Raw genomic sequence first — 16379 nt, forward strand, 5'->3', positions numbered from 1 at the left:
TAATGTTCAACTATTATCTTTATAATAATATTTCAATAATTAGGTGAACACTTTTGATTTCATTATTGTAAAAAATAAATCAAGTCAATTTACTTTCATTTAAATGCAATAAATATATAAAATAAATTGTAAAAGAGACATTCATACATGAGCCAATCCACTAATCCACCAATCGGGTTGGGCTACAAAATTTTTGGTTCACCAAAAAGTGGGTTAGGTTGAGTTGACCTTTTCTTAGCTCAACCCGTGGGGTTGACTCTAACATCCCTAGTCAATTTAATTAATTTATTAAAAGTATATTAGTACTAAAAAATTGAGACCTTTTTCTTTTTAGACACAATTTTATAATTAATTTAATAGTGAAATTAAAAAAAAAAACTAGACATTTTTTTTAAATAATTTTATAATTAATTTAATAAAGAAATATTAGTAATAAAAGAATATTTTTTGAAACTTGCTTTTTTTGGAAGGTGCTTTATCTATTTTATCCTTGAAGTGAACATCTATTAAAAGGTTATTCTCTAATTTTAATAATGACATTAATTGTTACATTAAGTGCAATATGGACAATTATCGACTAGCAAGGTTAACAGGTCAATAAGATGGATAAAGGTTGAGCTTTGAGTTTATTTTTCATTTAGTATTTTTTTTATGTGTATTTTAAATTTCGGTAATGTATTTTGATGTTTTAGATATGTTGTGGTTCTTGAATTTCATTGAATATAATAATGTATTTGTTCTTTTACTTCTTCTTTTTGTGAAATATATTTTTACCTATTATATTATTCTACAATATTCTACATGAAGTAATTTAAAATTATGTTTTTCTTGTGACATTATTTACAAAGAAAGTTAATTCATCGTTACTTATTTGTGAATAAACTGTTTCGCATGCTAAGAGAGAGAAATCACCATAATTAATTTTTCACCTACAAAAATCATCAAATTCAAATTTCTTCTTATATGGGACGTTAAAAAGGGTTGTGATTCGCGAGTCAATCCTCCAATCGATGAAAATGAGATGGGTTGGATTACAACTTTTAACATGTCATTCTATTTTTACCTAGTCTATTTAACCCACCAAATTGGTGGGTCAAAAGCAATTAAATCTATTCCTAGTTCATTAGTTTGTTTTGCTTTTTATTTTTCCATATTTTTTAAATTAAAAATAAAATAATAATAATTAAAAACATTAAATTATTTATGTTATATTTTTGTAAAGATGTAAATATATAATATTATTATAATTTAAATTATTAACACTTACAAATTAAATTTTAATTATTATTTATTTGTAATAGAGTAATTTAACACGTAAATGTAATAATTATATTAATTTATCCAATTAAAAATATTAATTAATCAATTTAGAGTTTATAAAATATATATGATTAAATATGATTTAAATATTTATTTTTACGTATATATATATATATATATATATATATATATTTTAAAAATAAAAATTCTATAAAAATTAAAATATATTTAAAAAAAAAAAAATTGGCGGCCAATCCATCTTTTATGACGATGTGAGTTACATTTTCTAATCCATTTTTTTTAGCAGGTCAACCCAACTTTACCTATTTTTTGTGGATCAAGCCAAAACAAGTTGGGCTGACCCGTTTTGACACCCCTAATGTTTGGTGTATAAAAGAGAAAAATAAATTACATAAATATATATAAAAAAAATAATATAAATTGTTGGAAACTAAAATTGAAGCTAAAAGTGTTTGATTCAAGCAAAATATTGAATAGATAAAAAATAGAGAAATTACTAAAAATAAATGATAAATACTATAGTAGGCAGATTTTTAAAATTAACACACGAATTGGTTTCTTATCTTTATATCAAATGAACACATAAATGCCTAATTAGGTAGTTGTTGTTTTAGTGTTTTGACTATTGTCGTCTTCCTACTAAAAAGTTAACCTATGGTTCTTGCATTGAGTGTTTATATTCGGTAACATTTGAAAAATAAAATATCAAATTAAGTTAATATATTCATATTCTTGGAATCTAAAGGACTAAGTTTGCTATATATTTAAGAGAAAGCACTCTAAAAAAAATGAACACTGGTTGTATCAAATCGACCGGTAGTGGAATATTTAGGAGTTATATAACCCTTTTCTTTGCACAGAAGACAAAATCATGAATAAGAAAATTATGGGTTGTGTTATTGCATAGCTGATCAAATAATGAAGAAAACTAGTTGTAAATTAGTTACATGATAGAGCGGGAAGGGTTAAAACTATAGTACTATGATAATAATCAATAATGAATTTGAGAAGTAGAGGACAAAAGACATGAATACTTTATTTGCATATAGTTTTGAACCTAATTAAACTATAATTGAGTTTGGGGTTGACTAGTTGATCTAATTTAGACAGCTATTGAATTTAGTAACGAACATGCTCGATGCAACTTCCCCTGTAAATGAAATTGACACCTAAACTTTAAAGTGCTAAATGTCTGTCTCTCCAACAATAATTTATGCAGATACAACAATAAACAGACTAACTACTTTTTAATGATAACATTTTGCTAAAACATCTTACTAAAAATGAGACATGCCATTGAGAAATTGTTTCTTGTTGTTTTATACTATTTAGTCATACTTATATTAAAATTTGATTTTATATTCACGTGTCTTGTTTGTATCTTTGCATATGTAAATTCATTTTTTAGTTCTTTGACGGTTAAGAATGTATACTAAAATTTTGCTGGTTATAGGTTTTTTTTTTTTTTTTTTACTTGTTGACATCGACTTCTTTTATTAGCATGTAGAAAAAGCTAGAAATTTACCTTAAATAACCAATTCCTGCCATTATGTAGTTATATAGCATAAACCACTATTCATGAACCGGATTTCTTAAAATGTAATTTACTTGTTTTTTTTCCTAAAATTCTTTGAGAAATACGGGTAACTAAATTCTCCCTTTTTATTATTTAAAAAATATTTGATTGTTTAATATTTTTTATTACTTGAAAGTTTGTTAAATTTTCAAAAATTTGCATGGTAAAATATAAAAAAAAAGTAATGTCTTTGAAGACAATTTATAGTATTTTTATAATAATCTGAAAATGTTAATAAATTTTTAAAATAAATAAATAACATTGTAAAAATTGAGGATGTTGATGAAAAAAATATAAATAGGCAATATATAGTTTAAAAATTATATTATTGTATTATAACTAAAAACATATAATTTGAAACTTAATTAATAAAGAATTAACGTACAGGTTATTAGTTTTTAAACAACTATAACTAATTATTAACTTATAGGTTAATATATATTTGGTCCTATCCTTCTTCAGTCGCGTCTATTTAGTACAAATATTTTTTTTTGGTTAAAATACTTTTTTGTCTCAATTTTTGTCAAATTTTATTAAATTAGTCATAATTTTGTTTTTGTGTTTGTAAGACCCACTTTATTTTTTGTCCTTATTTTTAAAGGTTCACTCTAATCAGTTGGGCCTAAAGGCTGGCCCATAGGGTGCCAAGGCCCCTAAAGCAGCCAAGGTCCTTCATTCTGCACTCACTTGCCAAAATCAGTGCTTTCACTCTTACCTTTCCTCTCCACATAAACTCTACTAGGGCTCAGTACCACCATGGTCAAGCTAGTTCGAACTCATTCCTTCTTCACGTAAGTTATCCCTCATCTCGTACTTCCTTTTTTTTTTCTAGCATTGTTGTCTTGGTTCCAACAAGGGTCCCTCTTGGTAACCTTGTTTTCCTCTCTTCTACCATTTTTTCCAACTTAGTAAGTTGTTCCCAGAGTTGTGGTGCTCACTGTTTGGGTATACGAGTTTTTTGGCTAGCTCTTTTCAGGTAAGGGAAGTTAGGATTTTTTTATGCTTTTATAAATAATGTGCCTTGAGATTTGTTATGCTCGCTTAAGCGAGCTGTTTTTTGCCCAAACGAGAAGCTCTTGCCTAAGCGAGGAGCTCTCGCCTAAGCGAGAATGGCAGTAACTCGCCCCCTTTGGTTTCGAGTGCTCGCCTGAGCGAAGGCCTCTCGCTTGAGCGAGATGGGCTAGCTTGAGCGAGAACTCGAAGTGCTCTCTGTTTTCAATCTCGCTTAAGCGAAAGCTTTTCGCTTGAACGAGAGACCCCTGTCGCCTGAGTGAGAGACCCTTGTCGCCTGAGCGAGAGCTCCTTAGCTTGAGCGAGAATGACAGCAAAGTTGTTTAAATACTTGTATGCTCCCATGATTGATTTTTTTACCCTTTTAAAGCATGAAAATATGATGCCAACGTTTTATGCAACGTGTTTGTGTTTTCTTTAGTTTTTGTTGTTTGGGATTTTGTGTTCTTACATGTTGAAACCAGTGAAAAGCTGTCAGTTTAGCTTAAGCGAGATATTTTAGCTTAAGCGAGATCAGTCTAGCTTAAGCGAGAATTTTTAGCTTAAGCGAGATCAGTCTAGCTTAAGCGAGAATTGCTGCAGAATTTTAATTCGTTACTTTAACTTGAACTTGTGGATTGATTCAATTACTTTTAAAAGCATGAATTGGGCGAATGTGTATGAGTAGAATGGTTTATGGTTTGTGATTGATAAGTTTAACATGACCTTGGCATGTGGCATGTATGAGATGGTTGGTAATTAAAGTGGCATGGTATTGGTATGAGATGAAATTCTATATTCATGGTTTGGGAAGGATGAGTTGGTATGGACTCCACATGTGATGGGAATGAGGATTGGTTATGGAGGTTGACATGAGATTTATGTGCATGATAAATATTACTTGATTGATTGAGTAAGATTGGTCTCTGGTCAGTACATAATCCCATGAGCCTCTAGGTGAGACCCCATGGTGGTGCTTCAGTGGTCGGGACGTAATTCCATGACCCCTATTAGTGGGAGTACATGGTGGTGCCCCATCTATATAACTTGGTAAGGATTCAAGGTAAGGATTGCATCCTGACACTCTAAGGAGTCAGTTAGTCTCACTTAGAGCGGACTGACTCTTATGATGAGAGTAGCAGGAGGCCTGAAACTCATTAAGAGCTAACCTTGTGTGTGAGGGAATTGATTCATTGTAACACTTGTAACACATAGCTCGAGGGTGAGCAGCTCGGGGGTGAGCAGAGGTATCTACCACAAGTGCAAGCATTCGCTGAATCTGACCAATCCGACCAGGTTATATGTATCCGGATGAGTCGAGTCGAGTCTTAGTGTATTGATTGGAAGGTCATAACATGCTTGGATGATAAATGTATATTGGACTGTGAAAGTATGACTGACTTCATGAACTACTTTTGGGCTCTAGCTTACCCTTCTATTGTTTGTTGTGTGTTTTGTATGTGTGGTGCTCTCTTTTACGATGATCATCGACTTGTTGATGTGAGCAGATGCGAGGAACACCCGTGGTCATCAGGGAGGTGATGGTTCCGCTGCCTAGTTCTCTGGATCTTTCTTCTCTGGCTTTCTGGTTGGGTTGTGGCCCCTGTACCAGTTTAACTCTTACTTTACTTTTTTGTTCTTGATGAACTTTGTATCAGTTTAGTTTTGGCATAGTGGTGTGCCTTGGATAACTGTAAAGAGTTAAGTTTGAACTCCGGGACTGCACGGTTATATATTTTGTGTGACGCTTTATTTTAATTATGTTTATTAATTAAATGGGTGTTACAGTGTTCAAATAAGTTATAATTTTCGTCAATTTTGTTCAATTTAATATTTTTTTGCTAACATCATTTAAATTATTGAAGGTAATGAGTGACTGCCAGGTGTCACTTTATGTTTTTTTTTTGTTTTTTATTTATTTTTAATTTTTTTTTTCAATTTTTTTAAAATGTCCACATGTCAACCCAACAGCAACGTGCCACGTGTCAGAGTTAATGTTTTATATTCAATTTAGTTCTTATATTTTTTATTTTTGTTCAATTTAGTCCCAATTTGGTTTAAAATTGAGAATTTTTCTCCTTTCGAAATTGAAACCAAATTAAATTTTTATATAAAAGTTATAATGATGTTTTTGTTAAAAGTAATATTTTTATTAAATATTTTTGGTTTAAGGTTACAACTAGTTTAAAATTAGAATCAAAATTTTAAGGATGAAGACTAACATCATTGATCTAAAATTTTAAAATTAGTCATTGTCTTTAAAATTTTTGTTATAATTTTAAACTAATTATAACCCAAAATAAAAATATTTAATAAACATATGAATTTAAATATAATAAGTAAATTTGGTTTCAATTTAGAGAAAGACAAAATTGATTCACTTTTTAAAAAATTGGGACTAAATTAAATAAAAATAACGAATATAGGGACCAAATTGAATATAAAACATTAATTGTGATACGTGGCACGTTGTTGTTGGGTGGTTGACATGTGGACATTTAAAAACAATTAAAAGAAAAATAAAAAATTTTAAAAAAAATAAAAAATTTAAAAAATCTTTAAAAAATATTAAAAAAACCAACAAAAATCACAAAGTGACACGTGACAGTCACTATTAATTACCCGTTAATGATTTAAACAGTGTTAGCAAATAATGACTAAATTGAACAAAATTGACGAAAATTATAACCTATGTGAACACAACAAACAAAATTAGGATTGATTTGACAAAACTTGACAAAAATTGACAATAATCAGGACCAAAAACGTATTTTAACCTTTTTTTGTCAAATATGTCTTAATTTTCGTCAATTTTGTTCAATTTGGTTTTTTATTTTACGTCGTTTAAATAATTAACGATAATGAACAATGACCGCCATGTGTCACTTGTGATTTTTTTTATTATTGAAAAAATGTCCACATTTCAATCCAACCGTGTTTCATGTGTCAAAATCAATGTTTTATATTGAATTTGGTCTCTATATTCATTACTTTTGTTCAATTTAATCCCAATTTTTTTAATAGAGCAATTTTGCACCTCTCCAAATTAAGATCAAATTTATTTTTCATATAAAATTTATAAATATGTTTTTATTAAAATTCATATTTTTTTAAAATATTTTTTATTTAACGTTACAATTAGTTTAAAATTAAACGAAAATAAAAAAAATAATAAAAACATTTAATAAAAATGTGAATTAAACTAATTGTAACACTAAACTAAAATATTTAATAAAAATTAAATTTGATCTCAATTTGAAGAGAATAAAATTGCTCCGTTTAAAAATAAAAAATAGGACTATATAGAACAAAAATAATGAATATAGGAACCAAATTGAATATAAAATATTGATGACACGCTACTGGGTTGACTTGTGGACTTTTTTGAAGATAAAGGAATAAGAACAATAGGAATCCTTTTTATATGGGTGATCGAAAGTCAAAGGAGATATTTGGTTAATAGCGATAATGATGCATTTTGTTTCAACATATTTTAAATCCATGTAATCATGTACTTTTTTATGGTAGTTCTGATGATCAAAATGCTATATAAATTTTTGGTTAGAAATGGATTATTAGTCCTTTAATTGAAAATGAACAAATTCTTGTTTTTTACTAACGAAAAACAAAGAAAGTCTCATTGATGTGTAGTAACTTCCATGATTTTGGTTTCATTTTCTAAAAGATGAAGGAGAAGTGACCTAATTCATCTTTATAAAACTAATTTACAAAGTGAAGTTTGCGGGTTTATTGTATTTCAGAGTCCATTTCAACTGAATTTTGTAAAAATGGATCCGTTGAATTTTTTTTTGCAAAATGAGGTCAAGTCGTCAGGGTGGAGGACGACATTACAGATGAAGTCGTCCTCCACCCTATAGGTTTCTTTTTTTCTTTTTCAAAAAGCGAAGTTGTGCTGTTGGAGGCCGGTTTCTATTCATTTCAAAGTGTGAAGTCGTCTTCATATATGACGATTTCACTTTTCAAGTTATATATATATATATATATATATATATATTTTTTTTTCTTCTTTTTATAAAATGAGTTCAAATGGGGCAGCCATGGCTAGAATCACGGTCGACAGAGCTTTGGAAAATGATAGGGTTTGCTGGTGTGGTGATTATCGTCACATCCACGCCGTGCATGGCGAAAAGCCTCACCATGTCCACCACCGGATTAGGTGACTGGTTGAGATGAAGGGAAGAAAAATAGCCTTCACCGTTTCAACTTTACCTTTGACCTCATACCCCATGGTTATGAATCTGTAATGGAGAATGATCATTTCATATATAAAACTGCAATGAAAATATATATATAAAAAAACTGAAAAGTGAAGTCGTTTGAAAAAGAAAAAAAAAAAGAGAAATCGACAGGGTTGAGGACGACTTCACATGTAATGTCGTCCTTCATCCTAACGACTTGACCCTATTTTACAAAAACAAAAAAATAACGAACTCACTTTTACAAATTATAGTTCAAATGAACCCCAAAATACAAAAAAGCCGAAGTTTGCACATATTTAAATATTATAAATTTATCTTATTACAAAAAAGCCGACACACACACACACACGCACACACGCACACACACACGCACACACGCACACGCACACGCACACGCACACACGCACACGCACACGCACACGCACACGCACACGCACACACACACACACACACGCACACACACACACACACACACCCACCCCCCCCCCCCCCCCCCACACACACACCCACCCCCCCCCCCACACACACACATGCACATGCACACACACACACACACACACACATACGCACACGCACACACGCACGCACGCACACACACACGCACGCACACACACACACACACACGCACACACACCCCCCCACACACACACACCCACATACACACACACACACACACACACACACCCACACACACCCACACCCACACCCACACCCACACACACACCCACCCACACCCCCACACACACACACATTAAAAAATATATTCAATTATCAAATATGTTCTAAAATATAAATAAATAATTTTTTTTATTAATATATGAAAGTAATAATTATTTTTATTTATTAAATTACTTAATTACAATTGAACATTTATTTATAATTGTTCATAATATAAATTATAATATATAGTATATGTTTGTTATCATGTGTACATAGGAGTGGAGCATGAAATAGTACATATAAGTAAGGATGTAAAAAAAATTCATATATGTGAGTATCCGCAGATAAAACTCACACTTGGTAGAAAATTGATATTGAAAATAGATACCTGCGAGTAACGGGTAACGGGGAGGGTTGGTACGGTATCATAGTATCCGTACCCATGGATACATGTACCCGCTATACTCTAATTTAAATTAAAAATAAATAAAAATGATTAAATTATTAACACATTGATTTTCAATGTCTTATTTTTCATCAACTGGTTTTAAAAGATCTTCATTTATTTGTAATCAAACACTCAACATTGTTTAGATGAGTTATTTGCACTTTGTTTGAAATTTATAAATGTTATGCATTGTATTTTTATTTAAATTTATAGTTAAAATTTGTTGTTAAATATTAAATTTTTCTTTTTGTAAACACTCACGGATACCCGTGGATATCTGTGGATTTTAAAAAAGCATGTGGGTACCCTTATAACAAATACCCACATGACTATGGGTACGAGTACAAGACGAATATTAATCTAGCGAGTAGAGTATGGAAGAACTACTACCTGTACATTACTCGCCCTGTTGACATTCCTACATGTAAGGAACCTAATGGTGAGATTGTTTTGGAATAAATTAACTATCATGCTATAATATGTTTTGTATTACACATTATTCCTCCAACTTTGTTTTGATAGATATTAAAATGTATTTTTAAAAACTTTATAAATTTACATTAAAGAATGTTATAATATAATTATATGACTATAGAATGTTATAATATAATTATATGACTATACTTGATATATGTTTAATATCAATTATGGAACATTTTAAATTAGTAAATAATATCAATTATTTTGGATGTTACAACAACAAGATAATGTATTGTCGTGTTTACTTTTTTAGGCCTGCAAAATAATAAATTAAATAATGCTAGAATTAGGGATGCCAAAAATATTTGTACCTGCGAGTATTCGTGGATAAGACCCGTAACTGGTAAGAAATGGATATCTGCAAATAACAGGTACGTGTATTTTTAATACCCACATGTTAACGGGGGTGGATACGAGCAGGGGCGGAGCTTCTATGAAGCTCGGAGGGGCATTGACCCCCCCAAATATTTTTGATTTTTTTTTAAATTATATATATGTTTTTGAAATTTTTAAGAATTTTGAAAATTTTTTAAATTATAGATAGTGTATTTTAAAAAATGAAGAAAATTAAATTATATTTTTTTATTTCTTTTATAAAATAAAATATTTAATACTAATAAATAATAAAACATAAAATCAAATATAACAAAGAATAAAAATATTTATGTTTAATTACTTTTTTATCTATATTTTTATCTAAAAATATCAAATTGTGACTAAACAATTGAGATTAAATTGAGACTAAAAAACAGGGAAAGATCTTGATATTTTTGAAAATAGTAACCAAAAGAGTAATTAAACAAAATAATTAATAAGATATTTTTTATTTTATTTCTCATTGTCTTTTTAGTTTTTCACTTTTGTATTTTTTTTTGAAGAAAAAATAAAGTTATATATATATATATATATTCATTATTTTTGCCTCTTATTTCTTATTTGTTTCTTTTCTTTCTCGAATAACAAGATGTAACTCTCTTGTCGTACTTGATAATGAAATATAGTTTAATGGTTATTAAAATTATTATTTTTATCTCATGTGTATCTTGTACATTCATTTTTTATTATTATAAATGTAAAAAATAATGTATTATGTGACTTGACTACCATATATTTCTCTTTTAATAATTATGTCTCTCAATTTTTTATTAGATTATAACAAATTATTTTTTAATATATTTAAAAAAAAAGTATATTGATGAAGAATAAAATAATAAATATTTTTTTAAAAGTGACACAAGAAAAACTACGTGAAGATGGAAAAACAACATAGATTCTACTTCTTCACATATTTTGAAACATTATACTAATGATTCAATTGTTCAGTTACATAAGTTATTTTTTGAAAACATTATACTAACGATTCAATCAAAATCAAATAACCATATTACTTTGGCCCCTCCAACATTCTTGATCAAGATCCGCCACTGGATACGAGTATTATAGTATCCATACCCGTGAATACCCGTATTCATTATATTTTAATTTAAATTAAAAAAAATGATTAAAACATTAGCACATTGAACTTGAATGAGTTATTTTTTAATCAATTGGTTTTAAAAAATCTCAATTTTTTTTGTAAACTATCATTCAACACTATTTAAATGAGTTATTTGCACTTTGTTTGGAATTTATAAATGTTATACATTGTATTTTTATTTTAATTTATGCTTAAAATATATTATTAAATATTATTTTTTTTTTTTGTAAATACCCGCAGGTACTCGTGGATATTAAAAAAATATGTAAGCACTCGCGTAACGGATATCCGCACAGTTATGAGTACGGGTATGAGACGAATATTTATCCAGCAAAATAAGGTACGAGGGAGTTACTACCTGTACTCTAGAACATTTGGATATAACATAATTATATTTAAAGGATATTTTTTCTAGTTAAAATTACATATAATCTTCGAAAAGTTGACTTTTCAATTTAAACTTTCTATAAATTATGATAAATTATTAATGTAAATAAATTTAAACTAAATAATATTTTTTTATATAATTACTTTTTACATTATAAAAAATGTATAATTTTAAAAAAGGAAAGTTAATATCTTAAAAATATTTAAAAAATAATTATTTATTTTAATATTATAATAAACAATACAATTTAAATTTATGTTTCCAATCATTATAAATATAAATACATTCAAAATAATATGTTAAATGAAAAATATGATATATATTATTATATAAATTAATATCAGCAAAACTATAAAAATTTGTAATTCATTTATAATTCTTCTTTTTCTTAAATTTATAAATTTATTTATAAATAATATATATATAAATGATTTCTTATTTTAATTACTATTATAATTTAAATTTATAAACATATATTACGTACAGAAAATTTATCTTATTAAATTTATTTAAGTTATTTATTTTAAACAATAATACAAATGTAACAAGATAATATTATATAGTTATGAGACGATATTAACTTCTATTACAAAAAAAAAAATAGTTATGAGATTTGTAAATACGGTTGTGCGATTCGGACAAAACAAAAAGACTCCTAATTAACGATGTGGTCTGGTCTGAGTTGTGGATTAAGCTGGTGTGGCAGTTGATGAGTCACTTCGGCTAGTTATTGGAAGGTGACTAGTCCATTTTACAAGTTTCTCGTGGTTGCAACTTGCAGGGTAGGGAAACAAAGGAACACGTCATTTTATTTTTCAAAAGAAACCCAAAATTATTGACCCACCATGTTCCATTCAATGACCTTATTTCTTTGTGCATTAATTGTAAAGTTGAAGCCTATTTTTTTGGTAAAATAAACTTTATTCATCTTAGTAAAACCTTTTTCATATCATACACTCTTTACTATCATGTTTTCTCTAGCACTTCCAACTTTATATAGTACTTCAAAAATACACATTATATATAATTTGTGTATAAATATAAATTTTTACATAACACTCACAGACCTAAATCTCTTTTAAATGATGTTTCAACACTTTTATTTATATCTCCGTGTATATAAAACAATAATCGCATATCACAACACCACATGGAATATAGTACATCTGGAATATTTTGCAAGTCCGGGTGCGTCTCCCCAATTATTTATTTATTTTTTAATTCTATGTAGTATATAGTAATATTGGAAATTAAATTAGGTAAAATTTTATTTATTTTATAAAGCATATTATTTAATGTTAATAAATAATAAAATATAAAATTAAATAAATAAAAAATAAAAATAAAAAAATTTATTGAGATATTTTTTATTTTCACTTATGATTTTTTGAATTACTCACTGAATATATTCATCCTTTATTCTTACATATTTTCTTTTGTTTCTGAAGTAAGAAAAAAGAAGGAAAACAAAGTTATACACAAACTCATTATTTGTACTGATAGATAACTATTCCTAGATTTCATACAAAAAGAACTTGAAGATTAAACTTTACAATTCAAATGACCTATGACAAGGACAAAGAGTAAGAGATTGGAAAATCAAATCTATTCAAGGCTCGTGATGCTACAAACAATTGAAAATTCAAAGGATATGAAGATCATGACTTGGAGCACATTTGAAGGATAGTTTTTAGGAAAATTTGTTTATGTTTTTTGACTTTGAGTTTTTCTTTAGAAATTAGTTATGTTTCTATGTTTTTGTACTTTGGGCTTTCTCTATAAATTAGTTTATGTTTTTATATTTTTGTGCTCATACCTTCTTTTAGGTTTCCAAGTTTTCTTACATTTATGTGTCTATATATAAAGGTACCAAAAAAAAATTATGTAAACACTTTTGAGACAGAGTCATATTATATGCATTTGCATTATTTGAGAGATGATTTGCTTGGTTATTGGATTATAACTCTGATTCTTATCAAAGATTGACATCTTTGTGTCGAATCTTCACTTGATTGTCATTGTTTTTTCATATTCTTGAACTTATCAAATAATTGAATCATAACTAAATTTTTCAGCTATTTTTTGTTCAATGTAAATAATCATATTATATGTACAATATTCATTTTCCATTTTACTAATGTGCACATATCAATTCAAAAGTCATCACAAACTTTCATTTCATCATTGTTATGCTTATGCGATGAGCAACCTTATTGTCTTGTTCTCGTCTTCACTTCTTTTTTATCAATTCGAAAAAATGAATTTACTTTTATTTTTTATCAATATACCTATCTATAAAACAAGTTTAAGACCAAAAAATAATTTATTATAATCTAATCAAAAATTGAGAGACATGATTATTAAAAAAAAAGTATGATAATTGGGTTACAATTAAAAACCCTCTATGAAAAATCACATAATACATTACTTGCTCTTCTATATTCATAAAAAATAAATATATAAAAGGGTAATGAGATAAAAAAGAACAGGACTAAATATTGAACAATTATTGCACTACCAAGTGAGACAAGAGAATTTTTTTCCTTTAAGAATGAGAGAAGATATGAAAAAAAATGATGGCAGAAATAATGAGTTTCTGTTTAACTTTTTTTTTTCAACAACAAAAGAATTTACGTAAAAATGAGAGATGAGTACAACACGTGAAAAAACTCAAAAAACAATGTGAAGAGAAAATAAAAATTATTTTAACAATTTTTTTCTTTATTATATTTAATTTTATATTGTACTATTTATTAACATTAAATGTTGTACTTTATAAAAAAAATTAAAAAATACTTAATTTAATTTTTATTAATTTTTGGTGTATTATTATTTAATTTAAAGTGATACATATAATTTAAAAATTTTCAAAATATATATAATATAAAAATTTTAGAAATATATAATTTTAAAAAAGTTAAAAAAGTTTGTGTGTGTGTGGGGGAGGGGGCTCCGCCACTGATTGTGACATCATCCATGTTTTATTCAACATTCTTCTATGATTTATTTATATTGTCTCTCTAGAAGATTCAAATTCTGAAACGTTTGTACTCTTTCCTACGTAGGGATCATTTATCTACTCTCATTCTTATATGTTCTATTCTTAAAGAGAAAAAAAAACTATTATTCTCTCTTGTCTCACTTGATATTTGAAATATTAGTTCCATAGTACTTATTTATTTATTTATTTCATGATGATTTTGTATAGTAATTTTTTATGGCATAAAAGGAAAAATTATTTATTATGTATTTTTTCATAACTAACTTTCAATGATTACTTGATTGTCGTGTATTTTTCTTTTAATAACCACATCTTTTGATTTGTGATTAGGTTTCGACAAATTATTTTTAAGTCTTAAACTTTTTTAAAAAAAAAATGTATATTGATGATGAATAAAATGATATATAATTTTTTAAAACTTATAAAAAGGGAGCTACATGTTCTGAAACATGATACTAATGATTTAATTGTTCAATTAAGAATTATTTTTTAAGATTCAAAGACATACATTTGAAGAGTTTCATTATATATAATTTTTTGTTGTATTAGTGACAATAATTAAATATATAAATTTTGAACGTATTATTTTAAATTTTTCAAGTTATTGGTAAAAATTTGTCACTATCCAATAGTAACCTATATAAATAATTTTTTAACTTTATATATATATATATATATATATATATATATATATAAAGATAATACATTTTAATTAACAAGTTACAACAATTCAATTTCTTTTAAAAATAAAAATTATAACAACACTATAAATAACACATGAATCTATACATCAAATATATTAAACAAATGAAATATAACCTCACACCTAGGGATGTCAACGAGTCAAGTCGGGCACATATAGTGTCTATCCGCAACAGAAAAATTCACCCGCTATCCGCCTTGTTACCCGTTTAAAAAATACCCACTAGTATTTTAAAACCCGTGGGTACTCGTAAATACTCACATATATTTGAAAATATATATTTTATAAATATTTAAAATTAAATTTAAATAAAATTACAAAAAAAAAATAAAATAAAATATAAATTAAATTAGAATTAAATTTAAATTAACTTAATCTAATAAAATATAAATTTAATTTTAATTAAATTTAACTTAACAAAACATAAATTTAATTTTAATTTTTTACGGGTAACAAGTATTCGCGAGTACGGATAATATGATACCTACACCCGACCCATTTATAAACGGATATTAAAATACCCGCTACCCACGAGTAACAAATACCTACATATACCATCTACTCGTCACGAATTTTATCTATGGATACCCACAAACACAAGTATTTTTGTCATCCCTACTCACTTTCAGAAAAAAACTTATAGGATATATTCTATTGTGGACTAACATCGTATTGAAAACATAAAACTTGTACTTACAATCAAACTTAAGAGAATGATTAGAATAATTTTACTATAACCCAAGTCGCATAGTTACATATGTCATGGTGTGCAAGAACTCTAACTCAACTTCTGTCAACACCCAATTTTGTCCGGGTAAATAAATTTATTTTCGAAAAAAATAATAAAAAAATAATAAAAAAAGGGTTTTTTAGTTAATGGAAAAAAATGTGAAACAAAATTTTCTTCAAAAAGATTTTCAAACATCAACTTTAGAAAAAAAGAAAAAAGAGAGAAAAAAAAAAGAAAAAAAGGAGGAAGAGCCCAATTTGTTATTAATTTTCATGAGCCCAATAACTCAAATATTTTCTACCTTTGTTCCTGATAGAAAAATTAATTATTATATAATAATAATTAGAAGCAATATCTCTTCAAATGGTAAGAATCAATATTATTAATTGGGATTAATTTTGTGCTTTGATTTGTTATTGATGATG

This window comes from Vigna unguiculata, chromosome 3 (assembly GCF_004118075.2).
Source record: "Vigna unguiculata cultivar IT97K-499-35 chromosome 3, ASM411807v1, whole genome shotgun sequence".
Taxonomy (NCBI): Eukaryota; Viridiplantae; Streptophyta; class Magnoliopsida; order Fabales; family Fabaceae; genus Vigna; species Vigna unguiculata.